A 12,093-nucleotide genomic window follows, 5' to 3' on the forward strand; every position below is an offset into this window, starting at 1 on the left:
GCTGTGAGCTGTAACACCATGTCACTCTACCCAGGGCGACACAGAATCTATTTCAAAAAGGAAAAAAAAAAAAAAAGGAAGAAAGAAAGAGAAGAAGCTTTTCATTACAGATTACAAAATGAAAATACGACCACTAAAGAGCTTACAGGTACTATTTCAGGAAGAATACATGTTTGAAACATAACAGGAGGAATATAAACTTCAAAACGAACTGGCCGATACCACTGGTGGATTCAGCCAAATCAGAATACTGATCACATGCCAGGTGATGAGAAACAGCCCTTCTACCCTCATTGGAGCTCTCGGCCCCGAGGCCACTGTGTGTTCTACCAAAATTTATTTGTTTTATGTCTGGAAGAGAAAGAAATTAACAGCATCATGTAAAAGGGAACCCCTTTTTTCTAAAACCTTCATTTCTAATATTGTAGTCCCCCTTTATCCTTGGGAGATATATTCCAAGCCTCCCAAATGATATCTGAAACTCAAGCCCTATAAATCCTATGTCTCTTCTATACATACTTAAGGTAAAATTGACTTATAAATGAGGCACCGTAAGAGATCAATGACCATAACTGATCATAGAGTATTTCCAGTAATGTACTGCGATAAGGGTTACACACCTATAGTCTTTTTTTGCACAGTAGCTCCCTGTAATGCACAGACCTATTTTCAGACTTTGGTTAATCACAGGTAACTGAAATTGCAGAAAGCTTATCTGTGGCAGGGAAACCACCTACCCACTACCTATAGTGCAAATCATAAACTCCTTCAAAGGGGATTAGATGAGGCTTTTCATGTTTTGATTTGTATCCCAACATGTTCTCAAAAAAGTATTTTTAGGCCTTGGAAAATTACATTCTAAAACATGTACTCTCCAAAAGAAAGAAATGTAATTTTAAATTTTCTAGTAGCCTCATTAAAAAAGTAAAAAGAAACAGGTGAAATTTATCTTAATAATATAAAGTATCATCATTTCAGCAGGCAAATAGTGTATGATTACTCATGAGATAGTTTTTTTTTTTTTAGTTGGTAATTCTTTGAAGGCCAGTGTCACCCATAGCCCATCTCAGTTTGGACTAGTCGAGGTCCAGTGCTCATGGCCACATGTGGCCAGGGGTTGCTATGGGTCTAAAACACCCACCACACGGGAAAAGGCACCTATCCTTTTATGTAATGTATGACTTTGTTGAGAAGCTGTTAGCATCTGAGTTGATGGGTCTAGTAGAGGTGAATCGAGTTACGGTATTTGATAACAAATATTTATTGAGTTCTTAATGTGTTCAAAGCTTTGTTTTAGGCTCTGGGAGTATTGCTGTGAACAAAGAGTCGGAATTTTGTCTTTTATTGCAAACATTCTACAATGGGGGATAGGCAATGAACCAGATTAACAAATTTAATAGGGTCTCTGTTAAATGGTGATAAGTTCTAAGAAAAAATATAATGCTAGGACAGGAATTTAAGTTTTAGAAACAGTTGCCAGCACCTTCTCTCTGAGAGTTTAGAGACCCTCACATTGACCACACAGTGAACCTCCTTAGCCGACCACCTCCCTACACCGACCGCCTCCCTACACTGACTGCCTCCCTACACTGACCACCTCCCTACACTGACCACCTCCTTAGCCAACCACCTCCCTATACTGACCACCTCCGTACACTGACCGCCTCTGTACACTGACCACCTCCCTACACTGACCACCTCCGTACACTGACCGCCTCCCTACACCGACCACCTCCCTACACTGACTACCTCCCTACACTGATCACCTCCTTAAGTTGACCTGATTTTCATAGACTGGACACGCCCCACATGTACGTATGATTTAATTAAATCATTCTAAATAACTGAACTTTGATTTAAGATGCTTAAAAATTATAGTAAAATCCTTAAAGAGTATGCAGGCCAAGGCAGGGAAAGTTATAGCCCCTTTAAATAGCACAGTGTAGAGGAGGATGGAGCCTGTGGGAATAGGTGTTGCTGGCCCCACCACAGCATGGACTGAACGTCTAATCTTAGTTTGCCCAGAAGCGAAAGCCATTGTAGCTGTCCCAAGGCCAGAGCCCAGTGCTAGCGCTGAGCCCAAGGAGCGATTGGAGCCATTTCTGCGGGGGCTGCCCCCCGCGACTTTGCATCCATAGAGAGCCATCTGCTGACCACCCGTCGGTCACTCTAGAGAAGGGAGATGAGCTGTGGCAGCCTGACAGTGGCCTTCCCCACAGGGTGCCCTGGAGGTTCTCCCTGTACCCTCTCAGTCCTCTCCCCACCTCACTTTTCCTCATCGACTGCCTTGATAAATTTCCTGTTCTTGATTCTCGGCCACCAGCCATGGTGCGTGGGTCTCTGCTGCACGCAGCCGTCCAGACCAGAGTTCCTGCGGCCTGGCGCTGTGCTCAGGCTGCTGCCAGGGGCACCGTCCCCGAGCTGGACCCCAAAGCTGTATCCACCTCCCTTGCCCTGCCAGTGGCTGAGGGTGGGGATGGGGGTTGGTTGGGATGGGCACCGGGGGCCAGAGCTCATTCTATGCTCATACCATTATGCCACTCTCTGTCCCCTGGGGTCGTGCTCTTCATTTCTTTTGTATTTTCTTTCTCTGCCACTTGCTGGGGATGTGCCCTGGGCATTCAGGGACCCCTCTGGTTTCTCCTAACGAGGAGTGGATAGCTGGGGAAGAGGGTGAGGTGCACAGGGGGAAATTCCAGGGGTTGGTGGGGACAGGGGAGGAGCCCCTCCAGCTCCTCCCAGACCCAGTGCCCAGCCTGAAGGACGGAAAGTTGTTCTTTGAAGGACAGTGTCACACAGGTCCCATTATTCACAAAAATCCATCTTACAGCCCCAGTTGATAGGGATGAAGGCTCAAAGAGATTCCAGGCTCTCAGGGTGCACGCTGGAGGCAGTTTCACGGGCACTCTGGAAAGTGTGCGGTATTGGGAGGCCTGCTGAGGAGAAGTGAAGAAAAGCGAAGACTGTTCACGTGGGGAGTGTGGCTATTAACTGTTCTGGCCCTACATTCCACACCAATAGTTAGTCGTAACACTTCACTCTGGCAGCTCCGCGGTCAGTGGGATTTTCTTCAGCAGCTAATGGCTTGGTTTTCCCTGGGGCTCCCAGTGCAGGGATGAAGGGTGGAGATCACTTGAGTAGGGACGGAGTGCTGGAAGCACTTGGAAGTTCCTAGAAATACTCCCCAGTGTCTCTGCTCCCTCTTCCTGGTCATAGGCTTTGTAAGCCAAGCCCAGGAGAACTGTTGCAGGCTCGTTGCTCAGATCCACAGGCACAAATCGCATCTGTGACTTAAGACCCCACCTCTGCATCTTGGCTTCTTTGTTCCCAGGCAGACACAGGCTTTGGGGTATTTGGCTTTGTATTCTACAGAGACACCACAGCTGCCTGTGACTGTCCCTGGTCCAAAGTGCACTCTGTGCTCATCCCTCTCCCTCCGTAACTGTTCATCCACTCAGCAGATAGGGACTGGCTGCCTCCCTGTGCCAGGCAGCAGTTTGGGCTCTGTGGACAGTGTGACAGATAAAACGAGGCTCCGTACCCTGAGGAGCTTAATTTTTGCAATCCTACCTGTCAGCTACAGAGCGCCCTCCGTTGGGGTTTGTCGGCGCCGCATGGACGCACTCTGCAGGATGGCTTTGCTACGCTACCACCACCAATTCTTCCCCAGCACTGAAAATGCTTTGCTCGAAGTCCAAATCTTTCCTTGCTCCCAGGACACGTGTGTCCGGCTCCCTTCCTTTCCTTCTCACTCCAGTCCTTTCCCAGAGGAGCTAATCACTGGATAATTCCCCCTGTTGTGCCTGTGTCCCTGCTCTCGATCTGTGCTTCTATTTCCCATGTCGTTTTATATCTGCCCAGATTACACTGAGAACTTTCAGAATGCAGGGTCTAGGTCTCTTATTTCTTGCCTGGTATCCCTGAGCGACTGGTGCAGGCGAGCTTTATCACAGAGACAGAATCCAGCCCTCTCTCCTTATGTTACCTGAGTGGGTGTCCCACTCTCCTGTTGACCGAGGTATGCCCGCGGAATAGCTGCAGCTCACTTTCTGCTATTCTGCTCGCTTATACGATGCTGTCCGTTGATGATGCTTGAACGTCTGTTTTATTCACCATCATGTTTCCTGCAAGTGGCAGCGTACCTGGCACAATACTAGGAACTTAATGCCTATTTCTGGATTACTGGTGGGCTGATTGACTAGGACAGAAGTAACAATCCGTACAGTCTTCAGGGACGCTGTGTCACACACGAAAATTCCAGGGCTGGCCTATAGACTTTAGAAATACCTACTGACTGGCCTAGAGGGGGTGGAGGTGAAAACTGCCACTGGGCCGAGAAAGAGCAGCCACAGGTGAGGGATTCAGACACCACCTCCTGTGCTCCAGAAAGCTGTGTTTTGGCTGGAGGGCATAAGACTAATAAAAATGAGAAGGGGGTGGAATTGAAAGATGATACACTGTTGGCTTTGAAGATGAAGGAAGAAGCCGTAAGACGAGGAATACAAAGGAACGCAGGAAGGTTCTAGAACCCAACAAGCAAAAGAAAATTGTTTCTCTGCCAGAGCAGCCATGGATTTTAGGACCTCCAGAATGACAAGATATTAAATTTATTTTGTGTTAGTCACTAACGTTTTTATAATTCGCTGCTTTTGCAGTAATAGGAAATTAATACAAGAGTCTAATGGAGCTGAAGAGTTGGGGTCTGGCAATGCAGTGAAAATGTATAAATGATGACAGCTCCGAAGCATTCAGAGCGGGAAAACCGGGTTAGGGGAGCTGAGGCAGAAGCCTGCTCAGTGTGAGGCATGCGCCAAGGGACTGAGTTTTTAAACATCTGCACACAAACTATTTCCCTCTGAGGCAGAGGTATGGAGGTAAGAGCTAATAACCCCATGCTAATTTGGGGCAGATTGACTTGATTTTAAGAAGCTAAAATGGAAGTTGCCTTCCAGTTTGTGGACTGGAAGGAGGAGATGGGCATACGACTTACACCCAAGGTAAGGCACAGAATGGGCTGTCTGAGTAGCTTCTGAGGAACGAGACATGATGTGTTCTGAAGTCTCATTTGCTCCTAAACTCTTCCCTTGCTGGTGCTGTGGTGTTTGGATTCCAGCAGTGTCCCCCAGACTCCAATGGTTGGGTTTCATTGAAAGAGAACATCCTCACTGAATTCAAAGTACATAATATTCATTAGGTAAGGAAGGGGATTTTCTTTATAAGAGACCCCATATGATTCCTGCAACCCACAGCTACCTAACACCATCCTACCCCTGGGGGGTGGAGCCCTGAGCCTCTTCAAAGGGAAGCAGCAGACAGATTCCAGAGTCAGCGAGATTTAGTTAATCTTTTTCTGCGTAGCTGTTATTTTGAGCTTGAAGCTCAGTCTCCTGTCTGTCCTCCTAGTCTCTCTTCGGGCAGCCCTGGGAGGAGCTGCCCGAAATTTCTGGGCAGTCTTTATATTATCTTCACTCCAGAGGTCGCGGTCCATGTGTGCTGTTCATGCACACAAACTCCATCAAGTGTCCTTACCTGTCTCATTACCTGCTTTCCCTTTATAGCATGAGCTCTTCAATAGCAGGGACTGTATCTTGTTCTCAGTTGTATGTTAAGTTGTAGAACTGAGACAAAATAAATTCCAAAGTCTGAAACACCTAGTAAGGCTCTCTGTGGTCTATTATGCTGTTACCTGTTTTGTCTGTGATAATTTCCTGACTGTTTATCCAGCAATTAATGGACAAGTGACATAATCACTAAAATGTAAACACCATGAGGACAGGAACCAGCGGATTACTTTTCCTCAAAGAAAGATCGGAGAACATCAGCAGCTCTTAGACCTGGAGGGAGGCTGCTCTGTCTGTCTAGCAGGGCCGGCCTCCCTGGAGGGCATCACTGCTCCCTTGGTGGAGAGGCTGCTGGGGGTCTGTCTGGGCGTTAGGCAGAGAACTGACACGTGTGGGGGGTGTTATATTGAATTACCTCTAAATTCTTTCCAACACTATAATTGTATGACTTTACTTATTCAAGTGGTGCACTCAGAGAAGTTCTATCCAGACAGGCCTTTAACTGTAAGGGTACCAAGAGCATGCAAGAGCTGGTGTAATCGTCCCTAATCTCTTCAAATTTCTCTCTCACTTGTCCCTCTCTTACCTGTGTCCTGTCATGTGGAAACACAGTTCCTTTCATATATTCTCAGGGCTCTTACCTTGAGGGTGGGTTGTTATCGGGAAGGCACCGCCTTGGTCTGTCCTCACAGGACGACCCTCTCTGCCCTTTCAGGATTCAGCTCAGAAACCACGTCCTCTATGACATGTTTTTTGAGCCTGTGAGTCTACACCAGGTGACCCTGCTGTTAAGTTCCTTTGCACCCTGAGCTCAGCACAACTGATGGCATCTTCATGTACTGTTCATTTCTGTCTGTCCAGTGAACTTTGTGCTCCCTGGGGCAAGGGCCCTGTCTTACTCTCTCTGAATTCCCAGTGGTCAGCACATTGCCTGGCACATGATAGAGGCTCAGAGAGGAGCGACCGAATTCATGCTTAAGTATCTGAAACTTAATGAATGATCGAATGTCAAAATGCATAAATTTAGTGTTCAATGTAAACCCAGTTGTCAGTTGCCATGGTCACATGTTAGTAACTCTGGAGCATTCAATGGATATTGGGTGGGGGGGAAATCAACAGCATCTGTGTTCCAAGTTGCTGGTTTGTATTTTTGCTCATGGTGGCCTGATTACCCAGCCCTCAATTGAACCCTACACTCCACAGGCTGGAGACTTGGGGTGAAAGTGTCAGTGTAAAGGCAGGGCCCTTTTTCCCAAGTGAGTTACCACGTCAGGAATTTGTAAGAGTCTATCCTCTCCCACGGCGCTGACTCCCCACCAAGGCCATGCAGACAACTTTCAGAATGGTGTGATTTTTCCAGCTAACCTTTTCTGCCAGCTATGCACTAAAGCCTCTGCAGCTAAAAGTGCTCCTTTCTCGTAAGACTGTCTGGGAACTCCCGCTTACACATGGAGCAGATAGCTGGAATGGACGTGTAGGCAATGCCAATGAATGTGTACAACTTTACAGGATTGGTCCTCGTCACTGGAGAATCACACCCCAAGAAAACAGACACAGGCAGGCTTCTTCTTCATTCATGAAGAATCTGATGTCAGGAAAAGTTAGGGCCTGAAATACAGAATGCAGGTATAAGTGGGAGGCCCCGGTGTGAAACTTTTTGTATGAAGTAGCTCAACATTGCAGGTGCCCGTTTGGAAAACATAGGGACTAGTGAACGAGCCTTCCAGCTTTGGAATGAATGGCTTGGTCCTGCTCAATCCTCAAATGGGGTTTCAAGGGTAGAACACATTTTTCTTGTTATGCACAAGACATCACAAGATTTCTTGGTTTCTCTGTTTTCTTGTGAAGGTGTAAAGCTCTCTTTCTTCAGGGTGTGTCTCGTTGCCACAAATTAGAAGTGTAACATTTTAACTGCACCTTTGAAAACAGAGTGAAGCTTTGTGGCTACTTTATCTTCTACAATTCTGTTTAAAGAAAACAAAACACATAGGCTCAATGTGATGCAGAAAAGGTCTGAATCAAACAGCAAAATATTTCTTGGTGGAGATATTTGTACAGTGTGGTCGCACATTTTATTTTCCACAAGTGTGTGAGAAGCTCTAAACCTGTTTTGTGAAGTGTTTTATTTCTTTTAACTGCAGACGTTTCCTTTTTCTGGCTGGCGTTGGAGGGGCTCTCTGTGAACATTTTCCTTCAGAGGAAAAATGATGATGGGATGTTAAGTCTTTGCAATTAACAAGCACAAATAATTGAAGGATTTGATAGAATCAATCTTTCCTGAGAATTTTCAGTTTATCGCCTAAGCTGCTAGCCTTGCGAAATAAAACCCAATAGTTCTTGTCTATTTGGTCCTCTAATGCCACTGTAGAATGGAAAGTTGGAGAGAGATAATTTTCCAGCTGCTTTCCTCGTGTGCTGTGTAGACTCAAAGCTATGGTTCTCATCAGTCATTTGCCTATCTACCAGTAGAACCTATTGGAAGGCCAAGAAATGTTGCTTCTGAGAAAAAAAAAATCTAATGCAGGAAGGGAAGAATAAGCTTTTTATACCTTACACGGACCACAACACAGAATTCAGAGAACTTGGGTAACTCTGACTTGATTTTGAAAAGTGCTTCAAAGCACATAAAGTACGTTGCCATGCATTTTCTGATTTGATTTCTATAACCCTGTAAAGGAGTGCTTACTCCATTTCAGAAAGGAGAACATCAAAGTGAAACAGCAGGCACCAGGCTCGTGGCCTGCAGGGCACTGAGCTGAGCAACCCAGGCTTGACTGCAGTCTGGACACTTCTAACTCTCACCAACAACAGAGACCGGAGTGCTTTGCCCATCCAAATGTTGACTGCGATGCGTTTTGGAGTTCCAGGACAACAAAACAAAACAAATGAAAACAACAAAACATGGAAGATCAAACCATTCTCAAACCCAAACACCCTCCCCAAAAGGAAAAAGGAACTTATGTTGTTCTTAGAGGAAGCCAGAAGAAATGGGCACCTGGCTGGTGTCATGTGGTGGTAACGCAAGGTTGTGATGAGGCTCAGGGTTCTCTCCATCTCCCTAAACTGAGGATTGGGGACACTAATTAATCAGCCTGGAATTTATCTCTCTTCCATCACCATTTCTGCTGACTGGAGATGGGACTCCACTGGATTATCTCACAGTTAGTGGGAAGAGAATCCCGATTTCAATAACACAGAGATGAGAGGGAGACAAACCTTGGGAGTGACTGGCAATTAATTAGACAGACAGCATCGCCTCCTGAGGCCCAGAGGTCCCCCACAGTCTCCCACTTGTGCGGCGTCCCTCCACAGCCAGTGTCACAAGCAGTCCCCTGGCGCTGGCTCCGTGATGAGAATTTTCATCGTCCTGAGGCAGCCCTTCCACTGATGTTAGGTGGGCTCTTGTTGCCCCCTTGGAATTGAATTCCTCTCCTCTTAAGGTGTAAGTTTACCTTTCCAGTTTTAAAGTTTATGCTTACTTGGGTATTCACATGCTTTTTAAATATTTGAAGTCAGGCTGGGCGCCCCGGCTTATTCCTGTAATCCCAGCCCTCTGTGAGGCCGAGGAGGGTGGATCACTTGCGCTCAGCAGTTAGAGACCAGACTGAGCAAAAGTAAGACCCCCATCTCTACTAAAAGGAGGAAGCATCTTACAAGGGTATATGTGAAACTTGGTAAATGTGGAATGTAAGTGTCTTGGCACAGTAACTGAGAGAATGCCAGGAAGGCTACGTTAACCAGTGTGATGAAAGTGTGTCAAACGGTCTGTGAAGCTAGTGAATGATGCCCCATGATCATATCAATTTACACAGCTGTGATTTAATAAAAAAATAAAATAAAAGTAGGAAGAAAAGTAGTTGGGGATGGTGGTGGGCACCTATAGTCCCAACTGCTGGGGAGCCTGAGGCAAAAGGATCTCTTAAGCCCAAGAGTTTGAGGTTACTGTGAGTTATGATGCCCGGGCACTCTACTCAGGGCTACAGAGTAAGACTTTTTTCTCAAAAAATAAATAAATAAAAATTTAAAAAAACATTTGAAGTCAGCTGTATAGACTTTTTTTTTTTTCAGTTTTTGGCTGGGGCTGGGTTTGAACCTGCCACCTCCGGCATATGGGGCTGGCGCCTCACTCCTTTGAGCCACAGGAGCCACCCTGTATAGACTTTTTAAAAATTATCTCTCCTCTAGCAAAATACAACCAGCCTCTTCAATGCTTTCCACACTCACTGATTTTTACAACTTTCTCCTGACAGTCACTTGTTTGACATTGCTTTCTCTTTTTTGCTCTCTCTTTCTCTCTTTCTTGTGATATGTCCATAGCTGAAAAGCGCTTATGTTTCCTGCTGAGTTCCCCAATATTAAAATACTGCAATGCCTTTACTGGTGATAAGTGCTCTCCCTGCAAGGCCAAGTTCAGGGGCTCAGTGATAGCATCAGCTCCCCCAGCTCTGTAACCCACTGGAGTTTACAAAATAAGAGCTGGTTTTTTCATGTAATTTACCTCAAAAGCCACACCACCGGCAGGAGGGTAGGAGGACCAGAGCCTGCTGTTAATGTACAAGCCACAACTAACGCAATTGTCACTCAGAACCAGTTTTTGCTTCACTAAGCTTTTCCTCTATCTAGTATTACATCTCTTAAAATACGGAGAAAAACAAGTAAGAAACTAGTTTACCAGTGACTTTGACAAATAGCTCCCAGGGAGACTGAGTGACATTTGGAAAGTTGGTAAGAGCCTCCAGAGTCAAAGCAACTTAAAAAAAAAAACAAAAAACTGTGGCTAAGCTGCGCTCAACCAGGCCACACCTGTTTTCAGAAACCACGGAGTGTTTGGCAGACATGGAGATGCCGGGGTTGACAGTCTCTAAGGCAACAAGATGCCTATCACGGTCACAGTAAGAGGTCGCAGGAGACGTTGTGACAAACTTTAGCCTGGTTTCTCCTCTGCCCAGCAGTGACAGAGACAGAGGCCATCCTGCGCCCAGCCTCGCCCCTTCACACCCACTATCAGGAAGGAGCAGCTGAAGAAATGGGAGGACCTGAGCCCATCTTTTAAGCAGCAATTCTGAGGTCCAACGTGGATTTCACAATGGGCTTCCAGGGAGAACAGGACATAGCTCAGTTCTCCATCTTCTGCTTTCCTCACTCGCAAAATAAAGTGTTTATAGAGCTAGAGGTGATGAGCCGGTGACCTCGGTGACACAAGGAGATATCATCACATTTGACCCCTGAATAAGTGGATTGGAGTCGAGTTAGTGAATCTCCATCGTGGGAGAAAACAACATCCTTGCTTTTGGAGCATTTAAATCTACTAATATCATGCTTTCCCTTTTAGAGACAGTTTCAGTTTGTGACATGTTGACAAGAATAAAGCAAATAAGCATTTTGTAAGAAGCTGGCCAAGGTGCAGGATGTGTCTGGGACTTGGGACGGGCTCTGCAGTGAGGTCGGCAAGGCCTGTGTTTGCCTCACTCCCTAGGCCTTGAGCTCGGCAGCATCAGGGGCTCAGAATTGTTTACTGGTGTCATCTCAGTCTTTCTCCTGTCATGTTCTGCACCTGTTGATAGTCAAAAAATGGTTGCTGAATTGAATCACGTCTGTCCCTTTGAAGGGCTGCAGTTCAGTCACCACAGCTGAACTGATCTCCCCTGGTACAGGAAATGGGAAAACATCCCATGAAGGTGGGCCGATTCATGACTTCACGGACCTTGAAAAAAAAAATAAACGCCAATGCCGCGTATCAGTTTATGAAAGTTAATGATGAACAGCAGCAGAAAAAAATAAAACAATCCAGTTATCAAGACAGCCACCATCGTCATTAAAAAGCCTGGTTAGGATGAGAATTGTTACCCAGGTGGGCAGGGGACAGAGTTGGAGCAGAGCTAATCTCAACACCAAGGATTACCGTGGGGGCAGCAAAATAAAATTCTAATTATCAATCCTGGAGGACTTTTTTTTCATATTCTATTGTAAAAAATTATAGAATACAAACCAGGTGATAAAACCAAAGATCACATATAATCACATACAATCTTACAACTAAAAATGACTGTTGGGGTGTGCTACATATGAACCCTTTGGGTTTGGTTTCTCTGCAACTATCACAACACACACCACACCTACACAAACTTTTTTTTTTTTTTTTTAAATAAATGGGCTACCATTGCACATTTTGTTTTGAAACTTGCTATTTCACTAGACAGGGCAGCATATCCACAATTCTACATTTTAAAAATATTTTCTATTTTGGGCAGTGCCTGTGGCTTAAAGGAGTAGGGCGCCGCCCCCATATGCCAGATGTGGTGGGTTCAAACCCAGCCCCGGCCAGAAACTGCCAATGACTATTTTTCATGACTATTATTTCATACTGTTATTTTTTCATGACTATTATTCATGACTTTTTTTCATACATATTGTGTGTTAATGGACACTTAGGTTCCCTTCGCGGTTTTTTTTTTGTTGTTGTTGTTGTTTTTGCGTGTGTGTACATGTGTTTTGTGAGTGTGCCAATTAAGGCTTTCCCTGACATTGCCTT

Source organism: Nycticebus coucang, chromosome 6 (genome assembly GCF_027406575.1).
Source record: "Nycticebus coucang isolate mNycCou1 chromosome 6, mNycCou1.pri, whole genome shotgun sequence".
NCBI lineage: Eukaryota > Metazoa > Chordata > Mammalia > Primates > Lorisidae > Nycticebus > Nycticebus coucang.